This window comes from Dermacentor variabilis, chromosome 4, assembly GCF_050947875.1.
Source record: "Dermacentor variabilis isolate Ectoservices chromosome 4, ASM5094787v1, whole genome shotgun sequence".
Taxonomy (NCBI): domain Eukaryota; kingdom Metazoa; phylum Arthropoda; class Arachnida; order Ixodida; family Ixodidae; genus Dermacentor; species Dermacentor variabilis.
The window spans coordinates 202,770,416-202,787,906 of record NC_134571.1 but is presented as its reverse complement, the minus strand read 5'-3'; the positions used below and the strand labels follow the sequence as shown (position 1 = coordinate 202,787,906).

The window sequence follows — 17,491 nt, the reverse complement described above, 5'->3', positions numbered from 1 at the left end:
GGGCCCGGACACAATCCTCACAAGCAGCCACAGTACTTGCATCGGGCAGAAAGACACTTTTCAATGACGGAAACTTCCTATGTTTCTTCTACTCTGTCCCCGTGCCATGGTGTATTCCGGCATGGGAAAATTCTCAGCCGTGCGTTAGGTAAAAACATAAAACCAAGAATTGAAAGACAACGTGTTTAGCGACTCACAAATGGCTCTGACCTCGAATTGACGGGCTTTGTATACGGCAATTAATGTTGCCATTGCAAAGAACGCAGGTACAATTGTAACCTTGTTTTTGGAACGGCCACGGAGTTAAAACACATCGAGATCCCGGCCACGTCGAAGTGATATCAAATGCGTAATCGATTTTGAAATTATTGTACTGCTAGAAACTCATACAGTTCCTCAACAATAGTGTGGAGCAAGCTGAAGAAAACATTCGTTGGTTTTAGTGGCAAGAATAGGCTAAGGATGCACGACGAGTACAAATTTTTGCAAATTTTCTGTTTTGTTTGTCAACAGAGATAACAAAATGAAAGCTTCACTGCCCTTATAGAGAAGCATGAAGAGGGAGCGTCTATGTGGACAAATTTATTTCATATAGCCGGTTACCCTTAAGAGCGCTTCTATATTAAGAATACATTAAGCAGAGCTCAATGATACATTAAAAATGACACTCCTGCATTATACTCGGACACCGACCAGCTCCGGAGGAAATCATAAGGACAACATTGTTTCACAAATTGATCTGTAGTGCACAGCAAACATGCTTATTACGTTTTCATGCAATTTAGCGTTTTTTTTCACCGCCCGAGGACCTTAAAATGGACAGTACAGTAGTCATGGGTGTATCTGATGGCGTGCCGTCCTTGCGGTTACAGTGCAATATCACTGCACAAATATTTCACATCTGCTAACGGCATCGCATAACCACATAGCTTCTTGTGAGCTCGTAATATGCAATATGCTTCATTCGTGCTTATATATCTTAATAATGACACGAGCAATTTGCATAACCTGGCAGAAGTAGCGCCAGAAAGTTGTGCTTACCTAGGATATCATGACTCTCAAATGCAACGCGTAGACTGAGCTTATATACATGCGACACATTGTACAGGGTGTCACGCATGACTCCAAGGCTAGCCGCCAATATCCATGACTGTATTTCTCACTGAGCCACCGAAGCTAGGGCGCAGAACGCGGAAAACGATTATGTACCAAGGGCGCCACATGAGAACGCACACAAACGCAAAGAGAAACGTCCTTCAACTCGTTTCCAGATTGGATAGCTTCGCGTAAGTACAGATTTCATACCGTTGCCCTTGTAGTAGCGTTTTAATTTTGCTTTCGGCAGCCGATACTATCGTCAGGTTGTACCAAAGTAAGAGAAAAAATAACAAGACAGCTGAAGTATATTTTAACAAGGAATACCATGAGCCGACGCAGCTATGAGAATCCTGACAATGTATTCGCAACGTACGAGAGGCAATACTTTGTTGTATTGGAAATATATATATACGAAGAGTAGCTTTCTATTGGAAGCCCCGCAACGATAGCCCGAAGCCAAAATTGTGGGCTTCCTACAAGATTTTTTCCGCATTAACGAATCGGAAACTTCATTTTGAACTCAGGTAGCGTAGACGCAATGACAGGCTCATTTATCGTCGTCAAGATTTCTAGTGTGACCCACCACTTATATGCCGCCCGGTTTGCGATATTTTTTTTTTACCTTTAAGAGGATGTGACTCCAACACACGGCGCACCTATTGCATAGTGCTGCAATATAGAGTTGCCAGGAATTCGTCAATGGCACAAGCAAAGCTCGCTGAACGATAGCGTGGTAAAGAGGTAGGTCGGTAGATTTAGAAAAAAAAAGCGAAATAATGAAAACGAAGAAGCGAGGAAGCTGTTTTGTTAGACATGAGAGTGCGTAATTGGTATTTCATTATTATAAGTACATTGAAATTCAATGTGCGCAATCAGCGTGAGGTCCCATCGACCTCCTTAGAAAAAAAAATAGCATTCCCGTGTCTCGATTGTGCATTTGACGTGCCGTAGGGCGGAGGTGGACATGCGGTTTTGTTCATCTCTTACTAGCTACCTTTTTTGGCATATGGTTTTCTCAGTGTATATGATCCTGTCATTTTAAAATAACGATTAACTAGAAGTTAGCGCTTGTCCGTGTCTATCTACTCTTCCCTGTTTTTTGTCTTCATTGTTTGCCAATACTATGCTTCGCTACGTCTTAGTTCAAGTGGTCAAAGAGAAAGTTCACGAGGACCCACGATGCTGCGCTTTGATTACGTTGCAATGCGCTTTTTGCATGTAACCCTCTCAGTTTCATCGTGAAGTGTCGCAGTCTGCGACATTTTCACGATGAAATGTAAGTAGGGTTAAGCTATAACTGAAACGTAACTTAAAGGACCTGTTGTCGGGTAGTGGGTTCATGATAATTGGTGTGCGCTTGGGCCGTTCAAACTTGTCCGTGACTGTTCTGCCCTCTTCTAATTTCAATGTATTGGAAAGTTTAAATGGTCTTGCAGTAACAGTATAAAAACAGCTTAGTTCATTATTTCTAGGCTGGAATGAATGAGGGACGTCATCATCATCATCATCAGCCTGGTTACGCCCACTGCAGGGCAAAGGCCTCTCCCATACTTCTCCAACAAACTCGGTCATGTACTAATTGTGGCCATGCCATGCCTGCAAACTTCTTAATCTCATCCGCCCACCTAACTTCCTGCCGCCCCCTGCTACGCTTCCCTTCCCTTGGGATCCAGTCCGTAACCCTTAATGACCATCGGTTATCTTCCCTCCTCATTACATGTCCTGCCCATGCCCATTTCTTTTTCTTGATTTCAACTAAGATGTCATTAACTCGCGTTTGTTCCCGCATCCAATCTGCTCTTTTCTTATCCCTTAACGTTACACCTATCATTCTTCTTTCCATAGCTCGTTGCGTCGTCCTCAATTTGAGTAGAACCCTTTTCGTAAGCCTCCAGGTTTCTGCCCCGTAGGTGGGTACTGGTAAGACACAGCTATTATATACTTTTCTCTTGAGGGATAATGGCAACCTGCTGTTCATGATCTGAGAATGCCTGCCAAACGCACCCCAGCCCATTCTTATTGTTCGGATTATTTCCGTCTCATGATCCGGATCCGCCGTCATTACATGCCCTAAGTAGATGTATTCCCTTACGACTTCCAGTGCCTCGCTGCCTATTGTAAATTGCTGTTCTCTTCCGAGAATGTTAAGCATTACTTTAGTTTTCTGCAGATTAATTTTTAGACCCACTCTTCTGCTTTGCCTCTCCAGGTCAGTGAGCATGCATTGCAATTGGTCGTAGCAATTGCAAGGGACGTAGCGGGCGTCAGCCTGCTGCCGGTGGTTGAACATTTCTTGGGCGCACATCGTATGGCTGCTATATTTGTGGTAAAATTCATAAGCCGTAAATAACACCAGAACCACGCAATGAGATAAACAAAAGAGCCTTTTGTATTGCTTTCTTATAGCTTCTCGCATAGTCGTGAAGACTTAACGGTTTTCATATACTTCAGAAATAATTTACTTCGGTGAGAGCAGGAAATGACTATACTATTCGCCTTTTTCAAATAATAAAATATGACTATATGATGCAAAAGGTTAAATACTTTACTGAACCTCGACAACACACAAAGTGACACGTTAAAATTGGGTGTTAATGGTGAGCAGCTCTGCGCCGCTGAGTTGGTCCACGCTTTCAATTTCTCACACATGTGACAATTTACAAAGCCTCATCCGATGTGTGCGAATGCCTGAAACAACGAAATAAGAAATCTGTTCTTTAACCCTGTCATATTAACTGAAGTTTTCTGAATAATTAGAAGCTTCAATAACAGTAGCAACAGTGACATAACTAGCATACAGATGCCGCTGATGAAGTATGTCGCTGGTATTATAGGACCTACTTTCGCTAGAAGATACAATGCCTGTTTGGCTCCCGCTGTTTCTTAGCACAAAATGCAGATAAAGAAAGCAGTAATGAAGTAAAAAAGTAAATCATAATGAATTTAGAAATAATAGACCAATATTTCTCCTGTCAAATTTTTCATAGTCCTTTGAAAAGGTAATGCACTTCTGGCTATCAAACATTCTGGAAATGTGTAATCTGCTCACGGGGTCTGATTTCAGCTTTCGCAAAAGATAAATCCTGAGAATTAGTATTATCAACTAGCATAACATATCCTCACAAAGTCTGAAAGAAAGCGATAACCTTTGTGCTGCTTATAAAATAAGCTAAGTTGTTCGATTTACTTAACCATGAACTTGAAATGAAAAACTCTGTTATTACGGCATCCCATGGCTGCACAATTAATAAAACATTATCCTTTCGAAACAACCCTTTCGAAACAAATCGCTGAACCTAATAAATCAAGGTCCCGTGTTAACAAAGCAGTTGGTGGAATTCCTCACATGAGTATATAAGGTAACGTATTGTTTATTTTACATATGAATGATGCAGTGCGCAATAAATGATGCGCAAGTTTTATTTTAATGCCAACAAAACAAGGATGTTAATTTCCGGTAATAACACGCACGGCCTCATAGGTATATGCTATGACACGTATTACAATGAAATCCCTCAACATGCAGATATTGTTTCAAATAGTCATTGCATTGAAGTCGTCGGTCCCTCGCAGTGCCTATAAGCGTGTTCTCTGCCATTATGTCCTCAAACAGCCATGTAAACTATGCGGATGCCTGGGTAAGAAGAATAGTTGGTCGCCTGAAACAACTTCTTTCGACGCAGGTGAAATTGGTTATTTATAATTCCACGATGGAGTACAACGACGTGCAAAAAAATCATCTAATGCAGATCATGGTTCATTCGGTATTATCTTATTATCCTTTTTCTACGTCAACTGTTCATTCTTTCACGAATGCTCATGTCCCTAGAAACTAGCAGTTGTGCTATAGTTTAGGTGGGCAATTTAAAATTGAAATTAAAGAAATTTAAAGCATTTGTCCTAGATAACTTGTTTAGAAAAGAAAGGGCAAAGCTACGAGACTAGGATACGTGAAACGTGATAGGTACCAAGCACGCGTTTAAATTCAAGAATACAGCATGTCTTTTGAATCATTATAATTTTGTGATTTTTTTTACCGGCACTTCCATCAAGCTACACTTGACTTTTGTTGCCATGACTCCGTAATTCGCTAACGTATGCATATTGACCATATATTTTTTAAAATTTGGTTCTTGTGACTTTTATTTTGGGGATCCGTTCTGAAATTATGGGTTTGTGGTGCCGTGAACCCTTTCAACAGGGGTGGCGGGCTCATGAAGCTGTCAAACTGAAGCTTTCATCCGCCACATCGGTCTCTTTTTCAAATAAAAAAAAATAAAATGACTGATTCATTCGTGTATGTCTGGCGCTGTTTCTGTAATTAACTTTTTTGGACCTCGCCTAGCAATATTACTAACATCTATGTCCAATAGTAAAAAGTAGGGAACGTCCTTTTTGTCCAGTATTTTTCTTTGTTTTTCTATGCAATTTATTTTTGCTCGAATTCGCCTTGGAATGACTGGGGAGCTCATCACATAGCGCCAGCATCTGCACTTACCCTTTTAAGGCATAATTGTCCGCCTACGCAGGTTTAGAAAATTGCGTTACTGAGGCCATGTGTCACCTCAGTACATAATAACATTTTTCAATTAGCCTGTAAAATATACTCTAAAGACAAGGTATGATGCAAGCACGCCGAAGGTATTAATTTTGCTCATCATTAAATCAATAAATTCAGTTCAAGAGGTGCAATGGAACGGTCATAATGTGTGAACTGCAGAAACTAATTCCAAAAACTGTTACGGTGCCAAAATGCCTAGTCGTTCGCATGTGCGGGATGACAGGATATCACATGTATGTAAGTACGTTCATTGTACACGCCAAATACAATGTTTCTCCTAGTACGTGCAATCGCACTTCATATTGGCTCCGCCATACGCCTCTTTTAGTCAAGAAACGACTGCAGAATCGGCTGCAGAATTCCCATACAGTGGGGTCACTTGAGCCTCCGTAAAATATAATTAAACATTTTTCCGGGAGGCCTTGCCTCTACATCGTTCGCAATAAATTCTGTTCGGATACCCTTCCCCAGTGACCATATTAACATAATGTAATAAGTAGCTTAAAAATTATCCCACCTTTGCAGATCATTCTCGTGCTTCACAGATAGCGTTTCATAGTGCTACACCTAACTATATGTTACTAACCAGCGCCTATTTGTTGTTACTACACTTCCAAGGTGCGCGGCGGAAACGTGCAGGCCAGAGGGTGTGCTGGTTTCAAGGAACTAATTGAAGTGGCTGTTTACAGCTTTGTGTTGCTTCATCTAAGAATTTGACTAAAATGATTACTCGGGTCACTATTATATCGCAACATTGTTTTGGCGAGAAACAAGAGCCAAGCTACGCGTTAAACTAAGGAAGAACATAACATAGCGCTCCTTGAAAAATTATTCGCAAATTTCGTGTTATTACACGCTACTGACATGAAGCTAGCATTATTTTTTAGATCACCGAAGGTGCAATAACTATATGGGTCATATTGTATCTACACGTGCTCGTTAATGTAATATTTTCTTTCTTTTCTTTTTCTTTGTGTTTCCAAGCTGACTGGCTTTGACCTCTTCATCCGTACAACGTGTACAGGTGTGCGTGATATGACTCAAAATATTCCAACATCTCAAAACAATAGCTCCTTTTTCACAAATAAAAGTGCCCGTTCCTTCTGTTTTTATTTATATTGTGAAAGATCGTCCTTGATGTCTACTCGGATGTTTTGCTGCCCCATACAAAGGGATCTCCTGCTTCCGTAATTATCAGTCTATTAAAAAAAATGTTCACAGAGTGCCACCAACATAATGTCTCGAACGACAGTGCCTAACCGTGCTGAACTTGGAAGATCTGGAAAAGCTAATGGATAAGCTAAAAGCCCAGTAGACGATGCACATCGTATCATCGCACCTATAGGACTTGAACTGCACTTGCAACACCCATAGAATCAAGTACACATTGTTTGCTTGTTTTCTAATGCCATATATGGGTGTCGCATAGCGAGCGTTTAATAAAATTTTTTTGAAATTGTTTTATAATAGAGAAGACGAAATAATACCTGAGTTTCTTCCAATTAATTTTACTACAAAGGCACAAAGACTATAAATACTCCAGGCATTACTATAGAATTAAAAATTCACACTGTCTTTTAAATTCTAACTCAGACAATCCATCTTAATGTTAGGCTTGAAGCCCAGCTTTCGAGGAGTTGGTGATCGGTTCCAGACGTGCTGAAAGCAAAGGCCCTAATTTCTGCAGTGTGATCAATTCTGGTGAACTTCACCCAGAAAACCAATATTAACCTGCCATAAGGGAGAAGTTTCACGCCTTTAGTAGTCTCGAGCGGGTGACGCTGCTTACGCCGAAGCTTCTGTTGAGCGTCGACTACTCCGACAGCAACGGTTGTCACGTGAAGATAAAAGGGTTATTGCACATTGAAATAAAACTTCTATATGCGAAGGATTCCTCAAAATGAAGCCAATATTTCTGCAGCTTTTTTAACTGGTTCACACTGCTGAATATTCAGCACCCAGGGATGCCACATCAATCTACAAACAATTATTGATTGAAACCATGTAAAGATCTTTGGCCTCAGCTCAAATCTAATGTCTACAGCAAAGAACATTTGACAGGGAATATAAAGGAGCAAGATATTGGCGCAGTGGATTTTTGTGATTACCTTATAGAAAATGATGCAACAATAAACGTCAGCTTTAACAGCGGTCTAGGCGCTAAGTTTTGGCAATGCTTACCTTTTCTCACGATGCGGTTGTTCAGAGCTGGGGTCGTCACTGTCTCTCGCTGATGCTCGCCGGTGGAAGCATCCTGCCTTTTTTATTTGCAGACACTCCGGATGTCCCAGGCCTTTCCCTGCCTGCCTGTGTCGCAATGATAACAACACCGGGAAAGGACTTGAACTACGTTGCCCTCGCAGTCAACCCGTGGCCATCCGGATTTCCCCAACAAGAAAGAAAAAGAAAAAGTTACGCTTCTTAGGCTTGAAACAAAGCAATCTATTGTTGTTTAGCAATAAGTTGCTTGAGCCTAGTAGCAGTTATATTATTTCTATGATGCATCATCCGCAGTAACATGTCGCTTTGGCGCTGCTTCACAATCAGACCTACAGCTGCTTTGGCTGCTAAAAACAGCACAAAAAGAAAAATACGACCAGAATTAGGCAATTAGGCAGGTAACGAAGGGAGTTTACCTTTGCACTCACAGAAACACTCAAAGTCCTTTTACACATTGTAATATGCGAAATGCGCATTAACACACCCCAAATGACCGAGGACGGACCATGCGAACGCCTAAAGGTTACCGCATATGCGGCTAATCATTTTTCACGAGTGCTCCATAGGTTGCGTGCGAAAGCAGCGAAGTGGTATTGACATCATGCAAAGTCTCCAGTAGTCACGCTCAAGCCTGCATGAATACCCCTATTTTAGCAGCTTACTTTGCTAACACAGGGTTCAAGCTGTATTCCGCGACCTTGCCAGCACTCTGAAATGGCCAAATATGACACGAGTTGGTGCCACACCATTCACCACACATTCACCAAGCATTTACACATAAAAGGTGCAAGTACTAATATATGGGGGTGACGTTGAGGTTATCCGGGTTCGGATAAGGCTGACCAACTTGTTACATTAGTGAAGGAACTGACAGTGTGAAACTAACGATTTCACAGAGAAGTGACAAATAAAGTTAAAGACATCCACACTACTTTGATAGACGTCAAAAGGCGACTATCCAAAATTGAGCAACGACTTGAGACTGTTTACAAGCTAAGCGAAGGCGTTACGGCTGTTGGCTATGTTCTTCAAGAATCTCAAGTGCAGTTGACGAGCATAGAGCGGAACAGACTCAAAAAGGAAGCCTCGTAGTGGATGACTTGAATAATCAAATGAGGTGAAATATTCTTGCTTTCAAGGGTATTCCCGAATAGGCTGGTGAAAGTGGAGCGGTACAGAAAAATTTATTTCTGAATTTGTCATGATAAACCAAGGTATTCTTACGAGATGAAGTAGAGCGAGCCCATAGAGTCGATCAATGTAAACCGGATCGCACTCCACCCATTGTGGATAAATTTATGAACTTCAAAAGACAAAAGCTATATCATGAAAATAACTTTCAAACTAAAAGAACTGGAAACCTCTCGCGTCTGGATCGAGGGAGATTTTTCAGCACGAATACAATTATTCAGAAAAATGCTTCGTGATTGCGCGCGCTAAGCGCCAGCAGAACGCAAAATATAGGTTGCAGTTTGATAAACTTATAACGGGTAACGGCATTTTGCCCCTTGATCCTTCAAGCAATGAACTTGTCCTTATCCCTACCCACGAGACTGCCCCGAAGGACAATTGACGTCTAGTTTAAGCTGATCGCCATATCATACTAGTAACATAGACACTTCTGTTGTGCGATGTGGCCAGCAATGAATTATCTTTTCCTGAACATTTTATTTTTTTTTAAAAAAAAGGGTAGAAACGCCAGGCGACGTTGTTATAATTGCACTAAAGAAAAAATTCCAAGCGCTCCTACTTGACACGGGTACCTGTATTCAAATTTTGTGGGTCATGCTTCAGCTTTCCTGCGTGACATGTGCCTTTCCGGTTTGTCACCGCCCTCGAGACTCACAGGACACCTTCATTATATGCCTGAACAAATTGTTAACTATTGTATGTCACAATTTTCGGGCTTACCTATGATTCTTGCGGGTGACTTTACTTAACCTGGAATGAACTGGCGGCCGGGCACAGCTGAAGGTGGCCCAAGGAAAGCTGAATGTAAGAATTTTCTTGACGTCATTTCACGCTACGGATTACGCCAAATAATTTCCTTGCCAACACGAGGGAATTATGTCTTGGATCTTGGACCACTGAACCAATCAATGTGCATTTTTATGTGTTAGATTGCATTAGTAAGCACAACGTCCTCCCTTGTGAATACGATCTAAAGCGTAAAACTAGTGTACAAGAAAAGAAAACAATTTATGATTCACCATCATCGTCACCATCATCATCAGCCTGGTTACGTCCACTGCAGGGCAAAGCACTCTCCCATACTTGCAGGTGCAGCCGTGGCGTAGAGGTAGAGCATCCGCCTCGCGTGCAAGAGGACCGTTGTTCAAATCCCGATGCCGCGCGATTTTCCAGCGGATTAAGAAAAAAGAAATCCGTGTGGGGATAAAAGTGCAGGTCTGCAGTGTGGCCTGATCCCGTTGACCGAAACCGGTAACGCACTTCCTCACCACAGCAGGATTGGCCACCGTGGTGCAGTACTTAGCCACAACCTCCTATATGAATTTATAATTATGTGCGAGCAAATGCTGAAATGATCAGCAAGCTCTCGTCTTTTGGGGTAGAATTCTTCAGCGCCACGCATGATCTTGATAGCAATGATAACTGGATGATTGCTTGTAACAAGCTGACTGCCCTTAAAGAAAAGTACATTCCAAGAATACAAATAACGGTTACTGGAAGCGCATGGTTCACCTCTAACATAAGGCGATTTATTTATTTAAAAAAGCGCTCTTATTCAAAAGCTAAATTGTCGACATCTGATGATGCCTGGAAGTGCTATGATGATGATGCCTGATGAGGCTGGAAGTTCTGCAAAACCGAAAATGAAGCAGCTCAAGACAAATTTTTCAACCATAATATTTCTAGTATGTTAGCAAACAGCACAAAATATTTCTGGGATGTAATAAACCCCAAGCCATCATCATCAGGCTTCATTTTTATAATGAGAGACAACGAGTTCCCTCCAGCATCTGATGTCGCTACTGCATTAAATTCTTTCTTTTGATCTGTTTTTACAAGTGAACTTCCTGTTTACGCTAATATTGACTTCAGCTCTGTTACCTTCAACGGGAGTGAAGTCATTATTACTCGAAAGGGCACTGAAGCTGCTATTCATCGTCTTTCTAACAGCTCAGCTTTCCGTTCAGACGGAATCTGTTCAAAGCTACTAAAAATAACTAAACCTGTGAGCATTTTGTTGCATCGCGCTGTACACCGATGTATGCTTGTTCCACTCCTGCCTTGGCTACCAAATGGTGGCTGGCAGTATTGAATAAATAAATAGATATATCGCATTTTCATCTCTCGTTTTCAACAATCTATTTAATCAGGATGCGTTCCTGAATAACGGAAAATAAATTATTCCAGTCTTTGTGTCCGGTGACCCATCACCTGTCTCTAACTACACACCTATTTCACTGACCAGTAGTTCATGTAAACTATTAGAACACATGATATCATCAGCAATTATGAAATACCAAACAGAGCACAATCTTCTCTTCATTAGCAAATAATAGTTCCAACAGGGTCGCTCATGTGAGGCGCAGTTATTCGAGCTATTCTCTAATATGTGGCAAGCTATTACCAACTCATCCCAAATAGACGCCACATTTATCGAGTTCGCAAAGGCTGTTGACGAGGTAGCTTATAACCATTTAATAATGAAACTGCGCTATTTTACTATAAACAGTCGCACTATGAATTGGATCAGTAACTTAAATAAGCGGCGACCAATTTGTAACTAATGAATTTTCTTCTCCGCGATCGCTAGCAAAACTGGCGGGGCCGCCGGGCTCTGTATCGGGACCAATTTTATTCCTGCTATACGTCAACAGCAGCAATAATATTAAATCTACCGTAAGACAATTTGCAGATAAATGCGTAACTTATACACCAATGATTAACCCTTCCAACATTGACACTTTGCAATCTGACCTCGCGAAAATTATCGAGTGGTGTAAACGGTGGCAAATGGCAATAAATGTTTCAAAAACTAGGGCTCTAACTTTCACTAGGGCTACTAACACTAGGCTTATCTATTACTTGGTGAACGACATTAGTACTGCAGATGCACACACAGTAAAATATTTCGTAATTCCTTTATCTTCACACATTTCATGCAATGAACACATCGAAGCGATTCTAGCGCTGAAGCGTTAGCAGCGCATACAAAACTTTTGGCTACATGAGGCGTAGCCTTTACTCGGCAAACAAGTCCACTAAATTATTGACACTAAATTATTTGCAGTCGTTCGTTCAGAAATCAAGTACGCCCGACATGGTTGCTCAGTGGCTATGGTGTTGGGCTGCTGAGCACGAAGCCGCGGGATCGAATCCCGGCCATGGCGGCCGCATTTGGATGGAGGCGAAAACACCCGCGTACTTATTTAGGTGCACGTTAAAGAACCCCAGGTGGTCAACATTTCCGGAGTCCTCCCCTACGGCGTGCCTCATATTCAGAAAGTGGTTTTGGCACGTAAAACCCTATAATTCAAATTGAATAAATCAAGTACGGGCTTTTTGTATTGAACCTGCATCAGTCATCCCTCATAAACAAACTGGAGTCAGTCGAAAACAAAGCAGCGCGCTTCATTACGAAAAATTCTCACCGACGCCTAGCACAACATGTTAAAACATCTATAAATATTGCCTCTTTAGAACATCGAACACTAAAAGACTTCCTTCCCATTTTGACAAGCTTTATCACTGCAGGTCATCTTTCACCGCATGCCACATCAGGCCCGCCCATCGTTTCTTCCCACGTCTTAATCATCCCTTAAGAGTGCGGTCCGTTCTTGCGTGCATTATCTTCTTCAGTCACTCGCCCCTCTTTCTCGGGATGCATCATTGGAATATGTTACGAAATAAATCGTATCTGCTCTAAGTCATGATCATTTTCCAGCAAAACTAAAGCATTTTTTAACGTGCACACGTGTGCTTCTCTTGCTCTTTCGTTCTAGAGGTCAGTGCGTTCTGGTGCTAATTTTCTTACTTGACTCTTTTTTTCTCGCCATATCTTAATGCTCCTTGCCGAAATGGTTTTGTTGTAGTTTAGCACCCAGTTCTTTGCACTGCATAGAATGTTTTTCGGGTTGTGCACTTCTTTCATTGTTGCATGCAATATCTACTGGTGTATGTACCTATAACAAGCATTTTCCTTGTATGGAGTAACCAGGTAAACTACATTTTCTGTAACACCCATTTTGATGGCTATAGACGCCTTCAACGGTTAGGATGTGATGTTGTGGTCCTTTTATGTTTTTTTTTCTGTTTTTCAACTTGCGTACTTTATTTTATCGTAACATCATGCACTACCTCTTACGATGCGTGTACTGTATCTACCACTGATTTACTGTGCCAGCCCTATGCAATGTCCGTATGGGCCGTTAGGGTACTATAATCAAAGAATATCTCAAAGAAGTTTCCTTTTTTCAGCATGGGGGTATTTATCACGTTATACACATTGAAAAGTGGGAAGCTCTCCGGACGTGTTTCTCTGAAAAAAAATTTGTCGGGGCGTTACAGGAGAGGAAGGAAACACGGTGTGCAGAAAATATAACAACTCTTTTTTTATCGTGCAGGAAGCACGATGTCGCCATCTTCCTGTTGTCCTACTTCAGCGCTACTTTATCGTCGTCTTCAAGGCCTAATGCATAAACATGGCAATATGGATCTGGGATCTGCTCCCATTTTCACTGCGTTTATGCTCAAAGCACCGGAAGTTGTACATAGAAATTGCACAGTCATGTTGCGCAGGAAGTATACCGTTTCATGCCAAACACGTGTCTAATATGGGACAGGTGGAGCAGGCTTGAGCAGTAAGGTCTGTCTAGAACAAGATCCTATTCATGTCAGTGATGCCGCACAGAACTTTTTATTGCCCAAAGCATCTCCACGAGAGCTCCGAGAAGAGCCCCCGTAAACGGATGGGTGTCCAGACCCGCACCTTGTCACTGGAAATGTACGTGGTAGGTCTGTGCCAAAGATCGTGTTGTGGGACATCGTAGTCCTGTTGACATCTGGGGCATATGTTCAAGCTGACTGGCTTCCACTGTGCGTTGCCTAAACTCATCGGCCCCCGTTTCGTCATCGTTACCCCCCCGCCCATTTTTGCGGAACATTGTGTAAATATCAGCTGCAACAGCACTGCCACAAACGAGGCATACGTGTGTCACTAGCGCTGTATCTTGACGAGCCGTGTCGTAAGCGTAAGAACATGCGGTAAAATATCATCCTAGCTCTTGCGGTCAACTTTGACATACAAGCTCATCATACCCGAGAGGGCCTGTACAGGCGTTCTCTCAGCCCATGTGTTTGTGAGTAACACGCTGTTGTCTTGTGGTGAGTGGTACCACTCATTCGCGAAACGGTGCCTTGAAGCGTGCCCGTAAATGCAGTACTCAATATACTTATGCTTTATAATGACGGCCTCGTTTAAAAATTGCACTGCGATGGCGGCTGTAACTACACCGATGTAGAGCAACCCTTTCAACAAATCAAGTGAGATGACGGCGACAACAATCCTGCTGTTGCCGGTAGTATAGAAGTTGTAGTTAGACCTAGAAAATCCATGCCACTACGTCTGAACGGTGTTTCTGGTACCCAAACTGGATGCTGGAGGTCAACTGGCTTCCCTGGTGGTGCTTTGCGTCTCTGGCGATCAAGACATGTCTGGACGGAAGTTTTAACAAATGCCGCAAGTCTCAGCAAACAGTACGTTAGCCTAATTCAAGGTATGTAATGGCGTAGCCCATGTGCCCAGTGGTGCCCTCGTTGTGAGAAGCATGTATGACTTTTTTTCCCGAAGAGATGGGGGAACCATGAGTATGTACCTGCTGCCACTATGGGAAAGGCTCTTTTTTTACATGGACGCTACTCAAGCATGATGCTCCAGAAGGTGAAAGTTTGCATCCAAAGTTTCACTACTCTTACATGTGTCGTGACTAAATGCCAGGCATCTCAGACATTGTTTGAACACAGGAAAAACCTCCTGCACTCAGCTAGTGTATGTAGAAGAGGTGTTGGACTTCACTGGCACAATAAAGACGTCAATATGTCATCATGACTGCATTGTTTTATCTTTCGTCAGTTTCGCCGCCATCGCTTTAGAAAGTTTACCTACTATCCCCCTCGAGTGATAACAATGTGTTCACTTCGACAGTGGCAGCGGTGCAACAACATCAATTCGAAGATACGCCGCTGATGTGCCATGCTTCTATTATCAAACACATGCCCGTAACAGCGAGAAATAGTCAACATGCGATATTAAAAAATCTGAATTATAGGGTTTTACGTGCCAGAACCACGATCTGATTATGAGGAACGCCGCACTGTGGGACTCCGGAATAATTTGGATCACCTGGGGTTCTTTATCGTGCACCTAAATCTAAGCACACGGGGTTTTCGAATTTCGCTCCCGTGGAAATGCGGCCGCTGTGCCCGGGATTCAATCCTGTGGCCTCTTGCTTAGCAGCCCAACATCATAGCAACTAAGCAACTACAGCGGGTCGTTTTATGATGTTGCGTGAATAATTGTTGCAGGCTCGAGAAGTATCCATAAGTCCTGCAAGCGACAACCGTGCTTTTCGTTATCGTGGTGCATCTTGGCACCTTTTCCTTTCGGGGATAAATTTGGTAGGTGAGCAGTTTGATTCCTCTCATTTATCCTGCTTCTGAATATTTCTGCCCATTCATAGCTGCTAGCCCACGAAAATACTGACATCATTTTCAAAGCAAAGTTACTGCTTGACAAGAACATTGCACAGACGCCAGTCATCACTATAATAACCGCTCTAAACTCACTTTCTTGGGACGAAGCACCCATCACCAGGAGACGACGCTCTTCATTCTGTACATAAAAGACAGAGATTGTATTACTTACCTTCAATTCTAGTCGTGCTAAGCAAGCAGCGTTCAAATGGTACTTCCAAGAATATCTTTGTACGCTATCCCGTTGCTCGCCTCTTTAAAGCAAATGGTTTGCCCCTTCTCTTCCCACCAGTGCATCAGGAATTTGCTATCAAATCTTTATGTTCAAGATGTGTTTATTCATGGCTAGCTGCATGGAATTTCGCTAACCGCAATGGAATCCTAAGTCTGAAATCCAATGATACAGGGACCTTCTGCGAAATGTCACTTTGAGATGCTTGAGCTCGCTTGGTGCTTGGCTGCGCTGTCGTAGCCAGGTGCGTTGAAGGTGCTGAAGATAACTTGCTCTAGACGATGAAACAAGGTAGCGGAACCTCTGGCTAGTATATGAAAATACAGTATAGCTTACAATTGAAGCAATGCAATGGATATAATCTTAATGCTATTCAGACAGCTTAAACATTGATGCGGTAAAACTCACGAGTGGTGATGTCAATAGAGGCTGCCGGAGAGACCAGGACGCTTGCTACTCAGTATTGCAAAGAAAGCTAGACACAACAACCTTTTTTAGGAGGTTGATTGATCGGTTTCTTTCTTGATAAATGTGACACATGCATGCTCTAGCCTACTGATCAAGAAGCTGGCGGCAGACCCAAATTACTTGCACATATGGCGCTCTTCAACGATCAGCTTTATCTAAATTCCAAGGATGTACTTGGCATAAGGAAAGGACGGCTTGCATCATGACAAGAAATACCGATTCTTTGTTTTTCTTCAAAGCTCGAGACAAAGGAGTGAATAAACGTTTGAACGCAGAAAAATAAAAGAAAAAAAGCATTAACGGTGGATCTTTATATTACATGGTTATGTTTTAATTAGGACAAAGTTGCGTAAGGATCGAGGTAAGCAAAAAGAAAACAAGAAGCGCAATGTGCAACTAGACTGGACACTGTCTTGTATCGACTGTCATTCTAACGCTTGTATATATACCGCAGTTCTTTGACGATTTGACGCTTAATTTTATGCCGCAGTTTTTATTGTGAATTTCCTAAAACATGTCTGCTGATTTCCTGTTTCCTGAGAAAACTAAACTGATCAACGACGCCTGATTACGCAAGACAATTCTTTCCCGTTTTGGTTTCCTGTTTTCTGGGAAAGCTAAGCCCATTGACAACGCCTGTTTACAGGGGAACATTTTTTTCTATATTCGTCACCTGAACTACGTGAAAAAGCCGATAGCACCACTTCTCACTGTCGCGCCAAAACACTCGCGTGTTTAATCATTACGACTTCCACGTTTCTAATTTACACACACCCTAGTTCTCCTCTCACAATGAGGGATTGGGGGAGCGAGCTAAATAAACGCTGCGAAGCAAAAGCAGCTGTTGCCCTCAAGAAGACGGTAGATCAAATCATCGACAAATCTTGTGGAAACGCTGGGTCAAGACTCCCGTATTTCTTTCTCGGCTACCGTAATTAGTCTACATAATTAAAATTTCGAAAGAAATACTGCTTCCGTAATGCTCAACGATCTTGAAATATAGCCATTGTCTGTTCATTCCATGATGTTTTTTGTTTGCCAAGCAGCCTTTGTCACTGCGCGCAAAGAAATATCAGGTTCAATAATTATTAGGAACATGGAACACAGTCTCTTTTGCGATGCTGAAGGAAATATTTAATGCAGCGTACAAAAAGAAGGCAACGGAGACAGACGTCGTGGCGCAAAGTTTTTAC

The 17,491-nt window shown here is 42.2% G+C and overlaps 1 long non-coding RNA gene across 2 annotated transcripts in view; it reads right to left on the bottom strand.

Annotated features, from left to right (window-relative positions):
• The window catches only part of LOC142580056 (uncharacterized), a 66,712-nt gene that overhangs the window by 901 nt on the left and 48,320 nt on the right, over positions 1-17,491 (bottom strand). The window contains exons 2-3 of one of the 2 annotated variants that reach the window (XR_012827550.1): positions 15,692-15,737; positions 7,841-7,966 (exon numbers count right to left, since the gene is read on the bottom strand). This is a non-coding gene — a long non-coding RNA (uncharacterized LOC142580056). Of the gene's footprint in view, positions 1-7,840; positions 11,570-15,691; positions 15,738-17,491 lie in introns of those variants that run through there. The other variant, XR_012827549.1, reaches the window with a different exon arrangement.